The 22894-nt window shown below is 38.9% G+C and overlaps 1 non-coding gene across 1 annotated transcript; it reads left to right on the top strand.

The window, feature by feature from the left end:
• The first annotated feature begins 10634 nt into the window (after positions 1 to 10634).
• TRNAI-AAU (transfer RNA isoleucine (anticodon AAU)) lies at positions 10635 to 10708 on the top strand. Its single transcript has one exon. It is a non-coding gene; the product is annotated as a tRNA-Ile (tRNA).
• The last annotated feature ends 12186 nt before the right edge of the window (positions 10709 to 22894 follow it).

Genomic DNA, 22894 nt, shown 5'->3' with positions numbered 1-22894 from the left:
ACTTAACCTTTTAGCAGCCTGCAGTCCTACTTCCTGTGCTGCTTCATGTGCTCCTATGTACATTCACCTGCGCTGTGGTCTTCTGGTAGCACCTGTCTTCCACCCAGTGTGTGCTCCCTTGTCTCTGAGTCTAATCTGCTGTTTTCATCTCAAGTGTTAGTAGGGTTAGGACACAGTCTACACCGATATGGCTGCACGGACCTAACAAGTGAATCCTATTCCCAAATGGGATTTCATCCACAGGTATAGGAGTTAAAATTTTCAACACATATTTCTGGAGGATTCAATTCAACCTGTAACAATATGTTAAAATTATTATTAACCTTTTTAAAAACTGTCAAACTGTTTTCTAAAGTGGCTGTGTCATTTTACATTCCCACCAGCACTGTATGAGAGTAGGAATTTCTCCACATTGTCGGCAACACGTGGTAAGTATGAAGTGGTATCTCAATGTGGTTTCACTTATACACCCATAATGACAATGAGTAGCACTGGTTGAAGAATGGATAAGCACTACAGCTGCTAACCAAAAGGTCATTAGTTCAAATCCACCAGCTGCTCCTTGGAAACCCCATGGGGCAGCTCTACTTTCCTATATGGTGGCTATGTGTCAGAATTCGGCAGCAAAGAGTTTGGATTTTTTTTTTTTTTTTTTGTTTAATGACTATGATATTGAAATTCTTTTCATGTGCTCTTTAGCTGTTTGTATGTCTTCTTTGGACAAAAGTCTATTCAAGTCTTCTGTGTGTTCAAATTTGGTTTTTTATCTTATTATTATTGATTTATAAAATGTATTTATATATTCTGGATACAAGTCCTTCAGGAGATACTAGATTCACAGGTATTTTCTCCCAGCCTATGGTTTATCTTTTCATTTCCCTAGTGGTGTCTCTTGAAGTGCAAAAAGTTTTAATTTTTATTTAGTCCTGTTATTCAATTTTTTTCTTAATGGGTAGTGCTTTGGTGTTATATCTAAGAAATGTGCCTAACCCAAGGTCACAAAGATTTTCTTCAGTGTTTTCACCTAAAACTTTCATAATTTGAGGTCTTATATTTAGTTCTATGATGGATTCTGAGTTAACATTTGTGTACGGTTTGAGGAATGGCTCTAAATTCATCTTTTTGTGTGTGGATATCCAATTGTCCCAGAACTAATTGTTCAAAAGGCTATCCTTATCTTGAGAAATAGTATAAACTGAGAAGAACACATTCTTTTGTGGTCACGGGGAGGGGGGAGGGAGGGAGGGTGGGAGAGGGTTATTTACTGATTAGTTAGTAGATAAGAACTACTTTAGGTGAAGGGAAGGGCGATACTCAATACACGGAAGGTCAGCTCAACTGGATTGGACCAAAAGCAAAGAAGTTTCCAGGATAAACTGAATGCTTCAAAGGTCAGCGGAGCAAGGGCAGGGGTTTGGGGACTATGGCTTAAGGGGACTCCTAAGTCAATCGGGAAAATAATTCTCTTATGAAAACATTCTGCATCCCACTTTGAAATGTGGCATCTGGGGTCTTAAATGCTAACAAGCAGCCATCTAAGATGCATCGATTGGTCTCAACCCACCTGGATCAAAGGAGAATGAAGAACACCAAGGTCACACGATAACTATGAGCCCAAGAGACAGAAAGGGCCACATGAACCAGAGACTTACATCATCCTGAGACCAGAAGAACTAGATCGTGCCCGGCCACAACCGATAACTGCTCTGAGAGGGAGCACAACAGAGAACCCCTGAGGGAGCAGGAGATCAGTGGGATGCAGACCCCAAATTCTCATAAAAAGACCATACTTAATGGTCTGACTGAGACTAGAGGAATCCCAGCAGTCATGGTCCCCAAACCTTCTGTTGGCCCAGGACAGGAACCATTCCCGAAGACTACTCATCAGACTGGACAATGGGTAAGAGAGAGATGATGATGAAGAGTGAGCTACTTGTATCAGGTGGACACTTGAGACTGTGTTGGCATCTCCTGTCTGGAGGGAAGAAGGGAAGATAGAGAGGGTTAGAAACTGGCAAAACTGTCACGAAAGGAGAGACTGGAAGGGCTGACTCATTAGGGGGAGAGTAAGTGGGAGTAAGGAGTAAGGTGTATATAAGCTTATATGTGACAGACTGACTTGAGTTGTAAACGTTCACTTAAAGCTCAATAAAAATTATTATTAAAAAAAAAAAAGGCTATCCTTTTTGTCTTGAATTGCCTGGGTATTTTTGTGAAAAGGATCGTTATGAGTTGGAAACCACCACTTGGCTATGAATGAGAAGATTCTGTTTCACCCTCACTAGCTAAATAAATTTGAGAAGAAAATCCATCCCTAGTTTTCATTATAGAAGTTGATTTAATTTTCTGCAATAAATATTTTGGTGCATAAAAAATAGTACTAGTGTAATTTCGTCAATATTTTTCTTTGTTTTATTCTTTAAAATATTTTTAAAATATCTCATTAAGGACAATAGAGTTCTACAGCCTGTTAGGATAGATCCTGCTTTAGACACTGTCTTCTAAATTGATGTCATCCACAGTCACATGGATTTCCTTTTCACCACTGGCCCTGCCTGACTAAGGATTATTAATTCTTCCTTGTGGGAAATTTTTTTTTGTGTGTGTGGGAAAAGAAGCCATTTCAAATATTATCGAGGAATATTAATCTTTACTATTTTAAATGAAAACAAGACATTGGCACAATAATCAATTAATCTAATCACATTCATCTAAAATTATTTTCATCTAGTAAATAACTTCCATATTTCAAAATTCTATATAAGAGAAATAGTCACAGCATGATTATAATTCTAACGATTATATTTTTCTATTTTCATTACCTATAAGCATTTCAAGAATAGGATCAATGGTAGAATTTCTAATTTCATTTCCATTATTTTTGAGTATTGAGGTTAATGTGCATTTATCAACAGTAAAGTTGGATATAATACTGTTTTGTGACTCACGTATCCTCACAGATTGGTCCGTGAACCTCTTCTCTTTATACACGCACTCCCTGGTAACCGCACCCATTCTCATGGTTTAAATCATCTATATGCCTAAATAATCTCATAGTGACCCTATAGGACACAGTAAAATTGCCCCATAGGGTTTCAAAGACTGTAATCTTTATGGAGCTTGGCTGCTAACCAGAAGCTTGGCAGTCAAAATCCAGCTTTGGAAACCCTATGGGGCAGTTCTACTCTGTCTTGTAGGTTAGTTTGAGTCAGAATTCACTTAGTGGCAATGGGTTTGGTATGGTTTGAATCTGTATGAAAGTGAATTGCCGCATTTTTCTCCCGTGGGATGGCTGGAGAGCTCGACCTGGTGACGTTCTCATTAGCAGCCGAGCAGTTAGCCACTTGACAATAATGGGTTTGGTTTTTTGGTTTATATGCCTACAACTCACAAAGTTGTAACTACAGTCTAGGCCACTACATTAAACTCCATTCTTGTACACACAGTTGAATCCTTGGCTTTACAACTTGGATGTTTTATACTAGGCATATAAAAGTATGTCTAAAACTGAACTCCTAATTAATTGTTTAATAATCCTGCTATATCCATTTCAGTTAAAGACAACTCAGTTCTTCCATTTTTTCTGGCAAAAAACCTTCAAGTCATCATTGATTCCACTCTTTCTCTCACACCTCACATCCAATTTGTCAGAAATTTCTCATCTCTACCTTTAAAATATATGCAGACTCTGACTACTTCTCACTACCTTGATTGTCACCATCTTGTCCATCTTAGAAGAAAAGACCCCATTCAAATGTAATCAAAGGGATTTTTATTAAGCAAAAACAAAAACAAAGACAGTCATTGCAATGAGGGATCTTCCAGTGTGCACTGGGGACAAAAGACTAGCAGAATACATTGAATCACCATCAGGGAACCTCTAATATAGTATTACAGAAGATAGTAAATTAAGAAAAATTGCATCATTGTCAAAGGTGGGAAATGTAATGTGTGGGGATACATGATTAGTTTAAGGAGTCTTTATTGGCTAGGTTCCATTTAATTGCTCTGGGAAGGTTTCCTTGGGAACAACCTGCCAATGTCTGCTCTTGGCTTAGTGCCTTGCAATTGGTTCTCAGGTCAGTCACGAGGAAATAGCAATATTTTCCTTTGTGAGTGCTTAACTTCCCTGAATCATTGCAAAGAATTAGGCATGTATGAGGCAGAATATAAGGATGTTGGATGTCCCAGAGATGGTCTCTATAGAGTCCAGTCTTGCAAACCACTCCCACCCCATGTACCTGGCCCTGCAGGTAGGCATCAGGAGTCCCCATCATTTTTCTTCTTCTTCTTCTTTCCAAATGCTTTGTCCATTTGGTCTAATTAACACAATGTATCAGCTGGGCTGGGCATCAATATAGTTTTAACCTCTACAGATATCCTGGCAGTCCAAGTATCCATGGGCAATGTAAGGCTCAGGAGATAAAAGTCTTTTTAGATGCCTTGACAGAGGTACTCTGTCTATTCCATTTTGCACTTAATTGGAAATTAATCAACTTTAGCTTTTCTTTCTTCCTATTTTTTTTTTCTTAGTAGTTCGATGACATCTCCTTAGTTTAAGGAGAACATCAATCCCATTACTTTCTCAGAGCTCTTAAATGTCTGCATTATTGCATCCACTGGGTCCATTGGCATCCTATCCCAGTTTGACATGGATGGATGTCTTAACAATTGCACTACTACAACATGCTTAGGACACCCATATTCCACTTAGCACTGGGAATGGGGTCTTCATTGCCACTTGAACAGAGAGTACTGCAGCTACAAAATCCCATTTAGGGTATGGTTTCTTTGACCACTCCTGGCACAATCTGTATTCACATGGATTAGATATTTGTGTGCAGGAAGTTTATTAGGGAATGGTATGGGAACAACACCTGTGAAGGAGTGAGGGAAACAGGATTAGAAGGGGAAAAGCTTTGACTGGCAGCAACAGAGACCTGAGCTGATTCCATGAGGAGCTCTGGAAATGGGATGGCCCTTGGGAGTTGAGGCAAGAGGGTCAGGCATTTATAGGCATGCATTGAGTGTTTATTACTGTGGCCTGCTTTCAGAGACGAGACATGACCTTGACTGAGGCACTTCCTTTCAGCTGAGGGCAATTCCTAGAGAGGGCCTCAACTTTGTGCCATGAGGAAGAAACACTTCTGGCAGCTGAGGCAATGAATGCCTTGGTCCTGAAAAGAAGGGATCTAGTAGGCACAACTCAGCACACAACACAGAGAACAAGATTGAAGGCAGGCTTAGCAGGCAGCTGCTAACCAGCAGTAGGAAGCTTTTTAGGTTACTGCGCAATTCAGGCAAGAGACACAGGTAGTTTAGGCCAGATTGGTAGCAGCTCATGAGTTGAGAATTCTGTATCGTTTTGAAGTAGCAGCAACAGGATATCTTGACAGGAGGAAAAGTTGTGATGCCTACGTGAGAAGTGTATTTGATTGTCATGCTTTTGATTTTAGAGGATAGGTGATTCATAAAACAAAATATATCCAATTTATAGTTGATATGCACAAGAATTCCTATAGGGTCGCTATGCCGTCGAAACCCTCGATGGCAGTGGGTTTTTGGTTTTATGCATATGAATCTTCATACTAGAAAATAATGGAAATGATATTAGAAATTCTTCCATTGATCTAATTCTTGAAATGCTCAAAGCTAATGAAAATAGAAAAATATAATTGCTAAAATTATAATCATGCTATGACTATTTCTTTTCTTTAGAATTTTGAAATATGGAAGTTATTTATTATATGAACATACTAATTTTAGATGAATGTGGTATTAGGTGAATTGATTACTGTGCCACTAGCTTACTTGCATATAAATTGAAGAGATTAATATTCCTCAATATTATTTAAAATAGCTTCTTTTCCCATGAAGTAGAATAAGGATCCCGTAGTCAGGGCCAGTGGTGCAACGGAGATCTGTCTGACTATGAATGAAATCAGTTTTCAAGACAAAGTCTAAAGCAGAATCTTTTTCACTAGACTATATGACTCTCTTGTCCTTAATGAGGTATTTTAAAAACATTTTAAAGAATAAAGCAAAGAGAAAAATATCAACAAAATCAATCTAATACTATTTTTTAGAAGCAAAAGTATTTATTTTAGAAAATTAAATTAATTTCTGTAAGTGGAAACTGGGAAATTTTTTTCGCTAAGATATTTAGCCAGTCAGAGTCAAACACAGAATCTTCTGACTCATAGGCAATGATGATTTTTTTTTTTTTACAAAGATACCCAGGCAATTCAACACAGAAATGACAGACTTTTCAACAAGTAGTGCTGGGGCAGTTGGATAACCACAAGCCAAAGGCTGAATTTAGAGCCTTATCTCAAACCATTCACAAACATTAAACTTAATGGATCATAGAGACCTCAATGTAAGAGCTTAAATTATAAAATGATAAAAAGTGCTTATAGAAATTGAGTAGTCCTGATACTGCCAAGAATTAATGAAAATGAATTTATCCTGAGAAAATTTTTCATGTAACATGTAATATTTTTCTAATATGTCAAACTAAAAGCAGTCTCCAACATGTCTTTAAGTAACTCAGATTACCTTAAACATATGCAATGTGTTTTCTTAAAAGAATTTGGATGGATACAGATACTTGTAGAAGGTTAGAGGAAAGTTGTAGAAAATCAAAAGGTGGTTAAGTAGCTGAGATGAGAAAAAGAAAAACAGGGGAAAAGAATTTAGATGGATATGCAAAGTTATAGAAAGTTAAAAGAAGGCCAAATGGGAAGACAGTATGCCACATAAAAAGGGTATGTTTATGTATATTGAGGGTTTGTGTATGTGTATTGAAGGATTATGAAATGAGAAATACATGACAAAAGACAAGAAATTTCAATGTTTTGTTAAAAAAAGAATTTGATTGATGTAGTCAAAGCTCTTATATTGCTACAGGTAAAGGTCTGATGAGTTAATTCCTGAGAATTTTTAAAAACTTTGGTATCAAATACTAAACACAGAATTGAGTTTCTTCTGTTAAAGTAACAAACTTTTCCTTGTTTGCTGGGTTGAAGAGTTGATTTTATCATTGTGCAATCTGCCTTAGAAGTAAGAGTTTTAATACAATAATCTCCAGAATATGATAAACTCCTGACAATTTTGAAATCTCATAGGAAACCACAAAAGATTTGTTTCTATTTCATAAAGAGAAAAATGCCATTAATGTTATGAATTACATGAAAGATTTTGTCAGATCGAGATTACCAAATTTTCTTTGGGTTAAAATTTATATGTTATGATTTTATTATTTCAACTGCTGACTTAGTTAGAGATATTGCTTCGTTTAAACCTATCATCATCAATGTCAATAGTTTTAGCCTTTCAAGACATTGTTACTTTGTCTTTTGAAAAAAATTTTCATGCTATGTGTTTTCAGCAATGAAAGTCATGTTGAATCAAGAAGTCTTTCTGAATTTACGTTTTGAATCATGAATTTTGATACACACTTTGCGGGCAACACATGTTCCAAAAAACATAAAACTTTTGAAACATGCTGCAAAATCGATTTGGTTGCGTTGATTTTTCAAATACCACACACACACACATGCACAACCCAAAGCCTCCAGGCCTCCCTAACTATGACCCAGGAATCCATCAATGTGCCTATAAGACTTATTCTGCTGTACAAAAGCCAAAAGAGACAAAAGTTTGACCCAACCAGACTTCCTAGATGCATTGCCTCCTACCTTAGTGAATATTCCCCAAAGAACTTTCTTCCATTTTTTAACATTACACCAACCCCCACTGGAGGGCAGCAAATACTTTCAGTGGAAAAATCCCCTTCCAAGAATCCTAGCCAAAGACAACCAAACCCACTGGCATGGAGTCCATTCCTACTCATAGTGACCCTGTAGGACAGAGTAAGAATCCTAAGATACCAAAAATGTTTGTGGACACTTTCTTTCCAACGTGTCATGAAAGCGTTTTAACTGGGAAATTCACATTGTTTACCCATGAAATTTTTTATTACTATTCAGATGTTAAAAAAAACTTAATAATCTTGATATATCCTTAGTATGTCCTAACTATTTAATATTGTGTTCAAAGATTATTATATGTTATGTCGAAAGCTCTTTGAAATTAATGTTAATCATTATGTTTAAAAATATTTTCATCTGAAGTTTTTTAAAATTTACTTTATCCTTAAAAAACGAAAACCCGGTGTCGTCGAGTCAATTCCGACTCATAGTGACCCTATAAGACAGAGTAGAACTGCCACGTAGGGTTTCCAAGGGGCGCCTGGCGGATTCGAACTGCCAAACCTTGGGTTAGCAGCCGTAGCACTTAACCACTAAGCCACCTTACATTAGTTATATAAATAATTCCCCTGAAGTCTTTCACTGTCAAGAATTGTCAACATATAAATGACATCATGTTGATTAAACCAAATGAACCAGACCTTTGGAAAGAAGAAAAAAATTGGTGGAGACTCCTGATCACATTTGACTTGACACCGGAAGTCACTAGCGCTCGATTTCAAAGCGGAACCCTTTTCTTCTAAGCTTTTGAGATCCTCACTTGGCAGAAAACCTGTACGTTCCACGCTTTGAATCTGAAGGGAGCCAGGTCCACTGGCTCCATGCAGAGGGGGACCTATGGGCCCGGGACCTTCTCTTGAGACCCACCTCCACTCACTTGGAAACGCGGAAACAGAAGTACAGGGCAGGGGAGGAGTTGGCACTGGCTGGAGGGGGCGAAGACCTGAGTGTCAGCCTCTCTAGGTACACAATTTACTGCTTTCAAACCCAGGGCCACAGGGAGGACAGGAGAGTTCGTGCGTTGGTCACAATATATACGCTCTTATATGTTGGGTCCGGAGGAAGAATCTCCTGTGTAAAATTAGTTCATTTCTAAGCTCAAAAACAGATGTTTTCCCACCTTGTTTCATCGCAAGGCCTTTCCTATACTGGGCAAACCCGATAATCGCAATTACGATGGAACTGGCCTTCAGTTGGAAGTTCCCTCTACAGAGTAGAGTTTTTCTAGATGCCCCAGGCTGGATAATCTCAAAGTCGTTTTTTCCTCCAGGAAATTCTCACAGTGACGGTACACTTCTTTCACTCATACTTTTTGCCCATTAAAATTACCAACGAAACTCCACTATTCATAACAATCAAAGTCTTCCCTCATGGACACCATTCCTTTACAAACACTGGCCAGCTGGCAAGAGGGAAGGGATCATTTGATTTTAAGAAACTCCTCAATGTCGTCCCATGGAAAACACTCCTGTGTATACCTCTCTAGTAAAAGAAAATTAAACTTTAGGAACCAGGGCCCCAGACCCTCAGGACCGAACTCTGGAAGCCCGTGGGTCCTCACTAGGGGCCGGGCAGCTGCAGGGATATGACCCTGGAATGTTAAGCTGCAGGCCAGATACAGGGACTGGGGTGATTTGCAAGACTGGACTCTATATTGTCCATCCCTGGGACATCACACATCTTTACATTCGGCTTCACACATGCCTAATTCTTTTAAATTCGTCTACAGTTTCTTGTTCCATTTATTTGATTTACTGGAGGAGAATGAAAACTGTGATATATTTTTCTTTTCTTTCTTCTTCCCTCCGTTTTCACAATCTTCCCTAAACGTTCCTTTTTTTGCTTATGTAGAAGGGAGTCGCCTTTTCCCAGGTTTTGCCTTAACCGTCGCTTGGTATAGCCGACCCACACACTCAGTACCTAATGTAGAGATGGCAGTTGCCCCTAGGTCAGTAGGGAGAAGATGGTGGTGTCTGCGCTTCTCCACTCCAGAGTCCATTTTTTCGGGGGATGGCTGGACAGAGACAGCAGCTTGAAACCTCCGAAATAATCAGAGCTTCATGACCTCCACTGTTTGAATATTGCAGGTAATGATTAAAAGAATATATTGGCCAGTTAGCAAAATCTACCAGCCTTTGTTAATTTTTCCAAAACCTGACCATCAGCCACGAGGACATTCTGTACGCTTTTTCCCTTTCGTGAACTGAAATTATTGACCAACCCACCATGCTGTGCGGGGGCACCCGGGACCCTAGAGGAGTAAAGAAGGAGACAACACAGTCCTCAGCCTCAGGGAAAGGAAAGAGGGACATGAGCGGTTAATGACAATAAAATCGCCAAATGGACCCACAGAGATCCACGCCGCAGGGCGTTTTCACGAACACAGAGAAGGGTCATCTGCCCAGGATTTCGGAACAGGCAGGGAAGATCCACCGGGACGTTTCTTCCTGTCAGGACTGGCATTCTCACAACGTGAGCGGGGACCAAATCGACCAGATCCTTCCCGGGGGGTGTATGACTCTTTCTCAAAGGTTTGCTTCCTGGAGTAGGATGAAGGAGCCCTCTCTAGTGAATGTTTCTCTTGGGACGAAATCGAACCAGAACCTCTTATTTCCCATAGAAGGAGACAATTCATCTCTGCTGGAGGTAGAGATTTTGTGTTTCTTTTCTTTTTCCGGGAGTGAGGAAAGGGAAAATAGAAAACATAAAGAGAAGCTTGAAAAACCAGTGTCATTTAATCGTAGTTATATGTATATAATCGTGGTTAAGATTATGTAAAAGCGAGTATCCTTTGGATGAATGAAGAGGGTGTGAGGAATCTTCCTAGTTTTGTGGAAATAACAAAACAGTATCCCTGCAGGTGGCCGGTTAGCTCAGTTGGTTAGAGCATGGTGCTAATAACACCAAGGTCCCGGGTTCAATCCCCGTATAGGCCAAGAAAGGAAGTTCTTTAATTAAAAAAAGATCTTGCTGTCCTCACTGTACACCCATCCGCACTTTGAAAATACCTTGTGTGACATCAAATCTAGATCAATTGTCGACTTTATTTCCCTAATCCTCGGTAGTGACACCTATACCCTCTTTGTTCCCCCATAACGGGAAGGGGGGGAGGAGAAAAAGCAGTTATTCGGAACAAGTGATACAAAGCCTTAAGGTAAAAATTTTAGTGAAGAAAACCAGGGTAAGAGTGGGGATGGTCTTGGAGATGGGGTGTGCGACTGATGGCTGCTGCCCATTTGAACATTTCATTGTCCTTTTCCCTTTTTCCGGGTTCAGCCACTGTGTCTCCGTGTGGCCATCAAGCACTTCCTCTACCTGATTATCTCCTCTACCTGAGTGTTTATTCATCCCTTATACTGAGCTTTCCTACTCTTGACAATGGTGATTCTAGTTATTAAATAAGGACAGTCAAATACAATGCATATTTTCATTTTTTAACCTACAGGTTGGCTTCTGTCCATGATACAATTTCCGTCCATGAAGACAGATTTTTTTTTTCTTTTTCTGGATCCCCAAGACCTAGAACAGTGCCAAAGTTAGACGAACATGTGAAGCCTCTGGATATTCTCCTAACTACTGTGTTATTCCCATGAATGTTCACATGTGTTGTCTCCTAACTTAAAAAGGCTTCTCTTGACCCTACATATCCCTCTAGCTACTACTCCGTTTTTCAGACGGCTTTATAACAAAATCTCCTTTAAAAAATTATGCATTGATTATTACTGGTGATTGGAATGCAGAAGTTGGAAACAAAGAAGAAGGATCAGTAGTTGGAAAATATGGCCTTGGTGATAGAAACAGTCCTGGAGATTGAATGATAGAATTCTGCAAGACCAATGACTTCCTTGCAAATACCTTCTTTCACCAACATAAACGGCGACTATACACATGGACCTTGCCAGATGGAACACACAGAAATCAAACTGACTACATCTGTGGAAAGAGGCAATGGAAAACCTCAATATCATCAGTCAGAACAAGGTCAGGGCCGACTGTGGAACAGATCATCAATTGCTCATCTGCGACTTTGAGCTGAAACTGAAGAAAATCAAAGCAAGTCCATGAGAGCCAAAATATGACCTTGAGCACATCCCACTTGAATTTAGAGACCATCTGAAGAATACATTTGATGCATTGAACACTAGTGACCGAAGACCAGACGAGTTGTGGAATGACATCAAGGACATCATCCATGAAGAAAGCAAGAGGTCACTTAAAAGACAGAAAAGAAAGAAAAGACCTAGATGGATGTCAGAGGAGACTCTGAAACTGACTCTTGAGCGTGGAGCAGTGAAAGCAAAAGGAAGAATTGATGAAGTAAAAGAACTGAACAGAAGATTTCAAAGGGCGGCTTGAGAAGACAAAGTAAAGTATTATAATGACATGTGCAAAGAGCTGGAGATGGAAAACCAAAAGGGAAGAACATGCTCGGTGTTTCTCAAGCTGCAAAAACTGAAGAAAAAATTCATCCCTTGAGTTGCAATAGTGAAGGATTCTATGGGGAAAATATTAAACGACTCAGAAAGCATCAAAAGAAAGTGGAATGAGTACACAGAGTCATTACACCAAAAAGAATTAGTCGATGTTCAACCATTTCAAGAGGTAGCATATGATCAGGAACCAATAGTACTGAAGGAAGAAGTCCAAGCTGCTCTGAAGGCATTGGTGAAAAACAAGGCTCCAGGAATTGATGGAATATCAATTGAGATGTTTCAACAAACAGATGCAGCGCTGGAGGTGCTCACTCGCCCATGCCGAAAAATATGGAAGGCAGCTTCCTGGCCAACTGACTGGAAAAGATGCATATTTATGCCTATTCTCAAGGAAGGTGATCCAACTGAAAGTGGAAATTATAGGACAATATCATTAATATCACATGGAAGCAAAATTCTTTTCGAAGATCATTCAAAAACAGCTGCAGCAGTGTATCAACAGGGAACTGGTAGAAATTCAGGCTGGGTTCAGAAGAGGACATGGAACCAGAGATATCATTGCTGATGTCAGATGGACCCTGGCTGAAAGCAGAGAACACCAGAAGGATGTTTACCTGTGTTTTATTGACTATGCAAAGGCATTCGACTGTGTGGATAACATTGCAAAGAATGGGAATTCCAGAACACTTAATAGTTCTCATGAGGAGCGTTTACATAGATCAAGAGGCAGTTTTTCAGACAGAACAAGGAGATACTGATTGGTTTAAAGTCAGGAAAGGTGTGTGTCAGGGTTGTATTCTTTCAACATACCTGTTCCATCTGTATGCTGAGCAAATAATCCGAGAAGCTGGAGTATATGAAGAAGAACAGGGCATCAAGATTGGAGGAAGACTTATTAACAAACTGCGTTATGCAGATTGATATAACCTTGCTTGCTGGAGGTGAAGAAGAGGACTTGAAGCACTTACTGTTGGAGATCAAAGACCACAGCCTTCAGTAAGGATTGCACCTCAACATAAAGAAAATAAAAATCCTCACAACTGGACCAATGAGCAACATCAAGATAAACGGAAAAAAGACTGAAGTTCTCAAGGATTTCATTTTACTTGGATCCACAATCAACAGCCATGGAAGTAGCAGTCAAGAAATGAAAAGACGCATTGCATTTGGGTAAATCTGCTGCAAAGGACCTCTTTAAAGTGTTGAAGAGCAAAGATGTTGGCTTGAAGACTAAGGTGCACCTGACCCAAGCCATGATATTTTCGATCACATCATATGCATATGAAAGCTGGACAATGAATAAGGAATACCGAAGAAGAATCGATGCCTTTAAATTGTGGTGTTGGCGAAGAATATTGAATATACCACGGACTGCCAAAAGAACAAACAAATCCGTCTTAGAAGATGTACAACCAGAATGCTCCTTAGAAGCAACGATGGTGAGACTGCGTCTTACATACTTTGGACATGTTGTCAGGAGGGATCAGCCCTTGGAGAAGGACATCACGCTTGGCAAAATACAGAGTCAGCGGAAAAGAGGAAGACCCTCAATGAGGTGGATTGACACAGTGGCTGCAACAATGAGCTGAAGCATAACGACGACTGTAAGGATGGCGCAGGACAGGGCAGTGTTTCGTTCTATTGTGCATAGGGTCGCTATGAGTCGGAATCGACTGGACGGCACATAACAACTACAAGAACAACAAAAAATTACCCGGATTTCCTATCTCCAGTTTCTCTCCTGCTGTTTTGAAATCCACTACATTCTGGGTTTTTGATACCACCAGTTCATGGAAACTTCTTGTCAAGATTACCAATGACTTCTCACTTTTTCAAGAACTTCTCTTCCTTGACTTCTATTATGAATTCAATTGTGTCCCCCTGAAATTTGTGTTGAAATCAAAACCCCAATACCTGGAAATTTAATCCCATTTGGGAATCGGTTTCCTTTGTTGTGTTATTGAGGCCATTATCAGTGTAGGGTATGTCTTAAATGTAATCACTTTTGAGATACAAAAAGAACAGATTAGGCACTGAGACAAGGGAGGACAAACCGAGGAAGACAGAAGCACATTAAGGATCAACAAAACCCCAGGAACTCTGACGCTATGGAAACTGAGGCAAGGATCTTCCCCCAGGGCCAACGGAGAGAATTTCCCTAGAGCTGTGCCCTGAATTTGGACTTCCAGACTCCTAACCTGTGAGAAAATATACTTCTGCTCCTTGAAGAAAACAATTGTGGTATTTCTGTAACAGTAGCCCAAAGGAAATAAGACAACTTCTCAATGTCAGTAAACACTATCTTACAAGTTTTTTTTTTTTTTTGACCTCCAAGACACTGCTGCCCTGACTGCTTTTCTACCTCATCCTTCTCAATAGCTTTTGTTTGTTTCACCCCTGCTCACCCATTCTATAAGAGAATGTCCCACATATTGGTCCTTGAACATTTTCTCTATATATACTCACTCCCTGGTAATCTCACCCATTCTCGTGCTTTGAATCATCAGCATAGTAGAGCTGCCCTATAGGGTTTCCAAGGTTATAATCTTTATGGAAACAGACTGCCAAATCTTTCTCCCCTGGATTGGCTGGTGGCTTTGAACTGGTGACTCTGGGGCTAGCAGACAAGCCCTTAACCACTTGACAAAAACATGTTTGGTTTTTTGGTTTATATGCCTACAACTCACAAATGTGTATCTGCAGTCTAGACCACTCCATTAACCTCGTGTCTTGTATATACAACTGATTCCTTGGCATTACCACCTGGATGTTTTATACTAGGCATCTAAAAGTTAGCATGTCTAAAACTGAACTCCAATTTTTCTCTAATAATCCTACTATATCCAATCTTCCCCATTTCAGTTAATGGCAACTCAATTCTTTCACTTTTTCAGGCTAAAAAACCTTGAAGTCATCATTTATTAAATTCTTTCCCTCATATCTCACATCCAGTTTGTCAGGAATTTCTCTTCTCTCTATCTTCAAAGTATATCCAGACTCTATTTCTCACTACCTTTGACAGCCACCATCTTGTCTGGCATAGGGGAAAAAGACCCCAGAATCAAATTTGATCAAAAGAGATATTCATTAAGCAAATACAATGAGAGATGTTGCAATGAGAGATGTGCCAGTATGCACCAGACACAAGAGACTAGCAGAGTCCACTGAATCACAATCAGGGAGTCTTTAATATACTACTACAGAAGGAAGTAAATTAAGAAAAATTACATTATTGTCAAAGGTGAGAAACATAACATATAGGAATACATGACTGGTTTAAGGAGTCTTTGTTGGCTATATAATCATTTAGTTACTACGGGGATGTTTCATTGGGAACAACCTGGCAACACCCACTCTTGGTTTAGTGAGTTTGGAAGGGTTGTCAGGTCAGTCACAAGGAAATTGCAATACGCTGCTGTGTGAGACCATAATTTCCCTATAGCATAGGCTCTTTGTTGGCTAAGATAAAGTACCCTTCATGGAACATTCGTCCCCTAGGTATGGGAAACAATGAAACGATGAGTTTCAGTGTGTACTGTCTCTCATTTCTTTCTGGGATTTTCTTGATGACTTTAACTAACGCTCACACAAAATGGATTCACACATTAACTATTACCCCTTAAGAAACTTCTATAAAAATAGATTCTAGCCCCTGGACTTTACTTCAGCCTCACTACTTCTGGCAAGGTACCTATATAATTTTACATCTCCCTAGGTCATGTCCAGAACCGGTGGAGCAGTGATTAAGAGCTATGGGTGCTAACTCAAAGGCCGGCAGTTTGAATCCAACAATCCTTCGAAACCCTATAGGGGGCAGTTCTACTCTGTTCTATAGGGTCACTACTTGGCTAAATCAACTCTATGGCAATGAATTTGACTTTTTTGGGGGGTGTCATTTCAAGCCATTGTCATTTCTTACATGTAGCATGAGGAAAGGGACTTAACAGATCTCCTTGTATTTATTCTTCTCTATGTAAAAAACACTCTCCACAGAACAGGCAAAGGGGCCTTTTAAAAAAACATAATCACATGGAGTCAATTCACTGCTTAAAACCCATCATCTTCTCATTTTATCAGAATAAAGATGGCCTTAAAAAATGGCATGTTAAAAGGTCATGGAAGCTCCATACACATCCAAACTACCTGAGGGACCGAATTGCTGGGCTGAGGACTGTGGGAACCATGGTCTCAGGAAACATCTAGCTCAATCGGCATAACATAGTTTATAAAGAAAATGTTCTACATTCTACTTTGGGGAGTAGCATCTGGGGTCTTAAAAGCCTGTGAGCAGCCACCTGAGATATGCCACTGGTTTCGCCCCTTTGGGAGCAAGGAAGAATGAAGAAAACTAAACAAACAAGGGGCAGATTAGTCCCAGGGACTAATGGACCACATCTACCACCAGACTGAGTCCAGTACAGCTAGAAGATGCCCGGCTGCCACCACTGACTGCTCTGACAGGGATCACAATAGAGGGTCTGGGACAGAGCTGGAGAAAAATGTAGAACAAAACTGAAACTCACAAAAAAGACCAGACTTACTGACCTGACAGAGACTGGAGAAACCCTGAGAGTATGGCCCCCCAAAACGCTTTCAGCTCAGTAACGCAGTCACTCCTGAGGTTCACCCTTCAGGCAAAGATTAGACAGGCCCATAAAACAAAACAAGAGTAAAGGGGCACAACAGCACAGGGCAAGGACTAGAAGGCAGGAGGGGACAGGAAACCTGGCAGTAGGGAAACCAAGGTGGAGAAAGCAGAGTGTTGACATGCAGTGTGGTTGTTATCCAATGTCATAAAACAATATGTGTACTAAGTGTTTAAAGAGAAACTAGTTTGTTCTGTAAACCTTCACCTAAAGTACAATAAAAAAAGAACATGCACATTTCCAATTGAGTGCATAAAAAAAAAAAATTAACATTTCTCATTCTAAAAAAAAAAATGGCCTGTGAAAGAACATGTTAAACCTGAGACACTTGACATGACTGACTGACACAGGTATGAATCCAAACTTCCCTTTGTCTTATATCCCTTTTGTCTTCTGCTTTCAGCGTATGTGTACCTTCTACCCCTTGAGTGAAGACCTATGTAGTCATACTATGATAAATATGTTTTGTTCTTAGAAAGAACACTTGTAACTGATGTATGACAAAGTCGTAGTTCATGAATAAGCAAGCAATAGAATGTTCCAGCAAGGTAATGTCCATATGCTCCCTAGAAAGTTGTTTATGTACACAGTTTGCTCACAGAAAGTCTATGATGATTAACTGAGCTTGTGAAAACTTTACTTGTGACTCATATGTAGCACCTGTGTAACACCCAGCCTACATGTATAAAAATCTTCCTCCTCTTTCAGAGTTTGGAGCACCTCCCAGTGCTATTCCAACAAGGGAGCTCTTCTCAGTGCTACCTCCAAGCTGGGTTGTTGCTTTGGTTGTTTTCTATTCTACAATAAAATATATCATTTCTCTCCTTACAGAGCTCTTGTTAGTTTTACACTTTGACTTATCCGGTGTCAGAAGTAGGATTCAATGGTGCATTATCTTTTAGGCACCCCAGTGTCGAGGACCCAGGCCGTGCTCTCCAATACCATGGTTCCTCAGGGTCTGCTTAACGTAAATAACCTCTTGAAAACAAGCTCCGCTTTCTTGCATCAAAGTTTTTTGAGTTTTACTGTAGATTTGCTCTGGTTCTTGCAGTTTTTATTGTTTGGTTGGTTGGTTCTTGTTTAGTTTTTTTTGTTGTTGTAATTGATTCCTGCGAGTCAACGTTTGTATTTGGATTTTTATTTGAGCTCCTTAAGACAGTTTTTGTTTTCTGGTTTACTTTCTTGCAAGACTGTATCTAACTTACTAAACAGAATAAAGAATTGCAGAGTTAAATTTCAACTCCTACCCACCTCTGTTGCATTACCACCTGCTCCTCCTTCTTTGCTTCTGAAAACAAAGCTGACTGAACTTCCTTTCTTTTCAAAGAAAGTAGGCAGTAAAACTCTCTTTCCAGTGCCTTTTAAAATCTGTCCTAATACAGTAACTGAGAATTTCAGTGATCACTTTGGGAAAATGAGTTCCTACTTGCACTTGTCTTTTCTTTCCTCTGGGCAACTTTCTGTTTAATTTTCAGCATTAGTAAAAAAATCTGAATAAAATCCATCCATCTAAACATGCATATGAAGCAATTGAAAATAACATGGCTTCAGTTAGGCACACCTTAGTCCTCATAGTGACATGTTTGCTGTTGAACACTTTAAGGCTTTTTCATAGGGCTTTCTAAAATTTCAGCTCATTTCTCTCACAGGGAAAACTGCTTCTTACTCCTGTTTCATAATCTAGGCTTTTAATAACTACCCTAAGAAACTTTGATATAAGTGGCCCTGCTTAAAAACATGCCTGAAAGTACAATAAGTTATTTTAATTGGTGTAGCAAAGCCTTAAAAAGGGACAAATTATTCTAAATTATTACTCTAAAGATCCTACACTGCATGCCAAAGACAACATTGTGAAAATATAATAATTTCCATCCTCCATATGGTATTACTAAATTAATTACTAAATTAGATTATAATATTTCTTCAAAGAACTTACTCTGATTGGTTTGATGATAAATGAGCATCTATAGAAATTGAGTAATCCTAATATTACTGAGAGTTAACAAAAAGGAATTTGTTCTGACACAATTTTTTACATTTTGAAATATGTGAATTTAAAAGCAGTTTCCAACATTTCCTTAAGTAACTAAGGCTAAATTAAACATATGAACTGTGCTTTAGTAAAAGGATTTGGATGGATATAGAAAGTTGTAGAAGGCTAGAGGAAAGCTGTAGAAAATTACCGAGATGAGAAAGAGGTAAGGATGGAAAAGGAATTTAGAGGATTATTCAGCTTTATAGAATGTTGAAACAAGGTCAAATAGAAAGCTAGTATGCCACAGAAAAAAGTGTATATTTATGTGTATTGAGGATTTGTGTTTGTGTACTGAAGGATTATAAAATGAGAAATACATCCCAAAGGCAAGAAATTTGAAAGTTTTCCTAAAGAAGGAATTTGTTTGATGTAGTCTGGGTTTTTATACTGCTGCAGCTAAAGTTTGATGAGTTAATCCATGAGAATTTAAAAAAATTTTAATATCAAATAACATAGAAAACAAAGAAACGGGTTTTTCATTGTTAAAAAAAATTTTTTCCTTGTTTACTGGGTTGTAGATTTAATTTTCTTCTTGTGCAATCTGCCTTAAAAGCAAGGGTTATAACACAATAAATTTCTGAATATGATAATTTGAATATTCTGGCTATTTTCAAATCTCATAGAAAGCCAGAAAAGATTTGTTTCCATTTCATAGAGAAAAATGCTTAAGAATTTTATGAAATATGTTATGAATTACATGAAATATATTGTCATACTGAGAACATTACCACATTTGACCTGAGTTAAAGTTTATGTCATAATTTTATAATTTCAATTTCTGACTTAGTTACAGTTATTGCTTCTTTTAAATCTAATATCATCAAGACCCTATTACTTTATCCTTGGAAAAAATTTTGATGCCATGTGTTTCCAGTAGTGGAAGGTATGTTGAATCAAGAAGTCCTTCTGAATTTAGGTTTTGAATTATAAATTTTGATACATAATTTGTGAGTAACACATGTTCCCCAAAACATAAAACTTTTCAAAAACGAGAAAAGTCCATTTGGTTGCATTGCTTTTTCAAATATGACACACACACAAAATCTAAAGCCACCAGGGTGCTCTAAAACTGACAAAAAAAGGCCATAAATGTTCTTAGAAGACTTACGAAGCTGTGCAAAAGCCAGGAAGTATGACCCAATCACACTTCGTGGTAGAAATGCCTCTTACCTAAGCCTCCTACCTTAATGAATGTTCGCCAAAGAACTTTTCTTTCATCCAAAACAAAAACCAAACCCTGTGCCGTCGAGTCGATTCGACTCCTAGCTACCCTATAGGACAGAGTACAACTGCCCCATAGAGCTTCCAAGGAGCGCCTGGCATTCAAACTGCCTACCCTTTGGTTAGCGGCTGTAGCACTTAACCCCTAGGCCTCCAGCCAGAGTTTCCATATTTTCAACATTAATCAAGCCCCACTGGACCGCAGCAAATACTTTCAGTGGGAAAAGTACCCTCCCAAGTAACCTGAGATCCTGAAAATATTTATGGACAGGCTCTATCCCACATGTCATGAAAGGGTTTTAACTGGGAAATTCACATTGTTTATCCAGGAAATTTTTTGTGACTATTCAGATGTTAAAAAACTTAGTAATCTTGGTACAGCCTAACTATCTAATACTATGTTCCAAGATGATTATATGTTATATCCAAAGCTGTTTGAAATTCAGGTAATTCATTACATTTAACAATATTTTCATCTAAAGATTTTTTTGAATTGACATTGTTTAATTCTATATTAGTTATATACTTAATTTCCATCGTGTCCATCACTTTTTAGAATTATTATTAAAGTCATCCATAGCCATTTTGAAGTTTGTCATTTGCAAGTAAATTTTACTTTGCTAATTCCCTGAAAATGCTTGACCGTAACATTTCAATTTATTTTACCATATTGTACTTATGAAAAGGACCATAATTAGTTCTCCCCACCATTCCATGTACAACCAAACTCCAAAAATTAAACCTTGGATCTCTTTATCTCAATTTAAGAAAGCCAAAAACATCTCTTTGGGTACACCATCCTTCTGGGGCGTTAAAGATTATATCCAAGGGCCTCAGTGGCCAGAAGGAGACTATACCTGAACCTGACAACTCCTCCCAAGATCAAGGAATGAGACCTCATGCACGTTACTGAATTTTAAGGATTTTGTTTAGTATTGGTCTATGCCATTGCTAATACTTCTTATGACTAGGTAAACACTACAGGGAGAAATGCAACAACATATCAGAAAATTTCACCAAAAAGCTACTTAACTTCAGTCAGTGCATCCTATGCCTGATATTCCTTTTCTTAATTTTTTTTAGTTACCTAATAATATTGACTCTTGGTTGCATTCTTTCTTACTGGTTGGTTTAATTACCTTCATCATATACACTACTTTTTTAATGTTTGTAATCCAGCTACTATTTTCCCACCAATGTTCAAAAAAGTTTCCTAAACAAAAAACAAATTTGTAGGGAAATCTAGTTTCAAACCTTGAGTTAATGTTTTGGAAATGTCAAGTTATTCCTCTAAATGTGGTCTTACTCTGTATGTGCCCCCAACCAGAAGACCACAGAAGCAGAGTATATGAGTTATGGCATGGTGAAGCAGGTGGTCTGTATAGGATATTATAAGTACAAAAGGAAAACAGCCGTAGAGTACACCTGTGCAAAAGAAAAGAAAACAAAAAACACCCAAACTCATTGCTGTTCAGTGAATTTCAACCCATAGCAACCCTATGAACAGAGTACAACTGCCCGATGGGGTTTCCAAGGAGCTGCTGTTGAACTGGAACTGCTGATCATGTAGTTAGCAGCCAAACTCTTAACCACTGCACCACCAGGGCTCCAGGGAAAAGAAAGCACTCTTATAATGGTGTCAAGAAATCTCTGTGGAAACGCGTGATTAGAAGGGGTATATGTGGAAAGAGCACTTTAAAACTGAGGTTACTGCCATGACTGTGATGGACACAGGTTTGAATTGAAACTTCCCTTTATGCTTTATCCTTTTTTTTCCTCTGCTTTCAAAACATGTGAGCCCCACCTTGAGTGAACAAATTTGTAGTCATATTATGATAAAAACATTATTGGTCTCAGAAACAACACTTGTAACTGATGTATGACAAAGTTATGGCTTGTGCATAAACACATAAGAACATTTCATAAAGGGAAAGGCAAGAATATTCCCGGAAAAGATGTTTGTGTAAAAAAAAAAAAAAAAAAATGCCATTTGCCCCCCAAAAATCTGTGATCATTAACTGACATGAAAGGTTTATTTGCACTTCATATGTGTCTCATGGAGCCTGGGTGGCACAGTGTTTAAGAACTCGGCTGCTAGCTAAAAGGTAAGCAATTAGAATCCACCAGCCCCTTTTTGGAAATCCTGTGGGGCAGTTCTACTCTATTCGTATAGGGTCACCATGAGTCTGAATTAACTTGACAACAGGTTTAGTATCTCATCTGTGGTCCCCAGCCCTCATGCATAAAAACACCTCTCTTCTTTCAGAATTTGGAGCATCCCCCAATGATACTCCGGACTGGGATGTTGTTGATACCTATTCCGTTACCTAAAACACTATTATTTCTCTTCTTAGAAAATTCTCGTTATTTTTACACTTTGACAGGCCTAACAAGCCTGTACTCGATTTGTTTGCTCCTACTACTCTCTCCACCTTGCTCACTCTGCTGCAGTTAACAATTGGCTTCTTGATCCTCCTTGCATACAGCAGCGACACTGCAGTCTCAGGACCCTTCACTCTGAATCCTGTGCTGGGAACTGATGGGGACCTCGCCTCCTCCTATGGCTAGCTACTGCAGCGGGTGCAACGTATTTTCTAACCCAATGCATAATCCGAGGACCTCACAACCTGCTGTGGCGGACAAGGAGGCAAGTCGACTACAGTATTCCGGTAATTTAAAGTTTGGGGTTGCAAAAGCAGCGTAAAGGTTAGGGGCCTAGTTGAAACGTAAGCATATGCAGATGAAGAGTTTCTGTAGCAAATTCAGAATTCCCGAAAAGCAGCAGCT

Source organism: Loxodonta africana, chromosome 1 (genome assembly GCF_030014295.1).
Source record: "Loxodonta africana isolate mLoxAfr1 chromosome 1, mLoxAfr1.hap2, whole genome shotgun sequence".
Lineage (NCBI taxonomy): Eukaryota > Metazoa > Chordata > Mammalia > Proboscidea > Elephantidae > Loxodonta > Loxodonta africana.
This window is presented reverse-complemented; position numbering and strand designations above follow the sequence as displayed.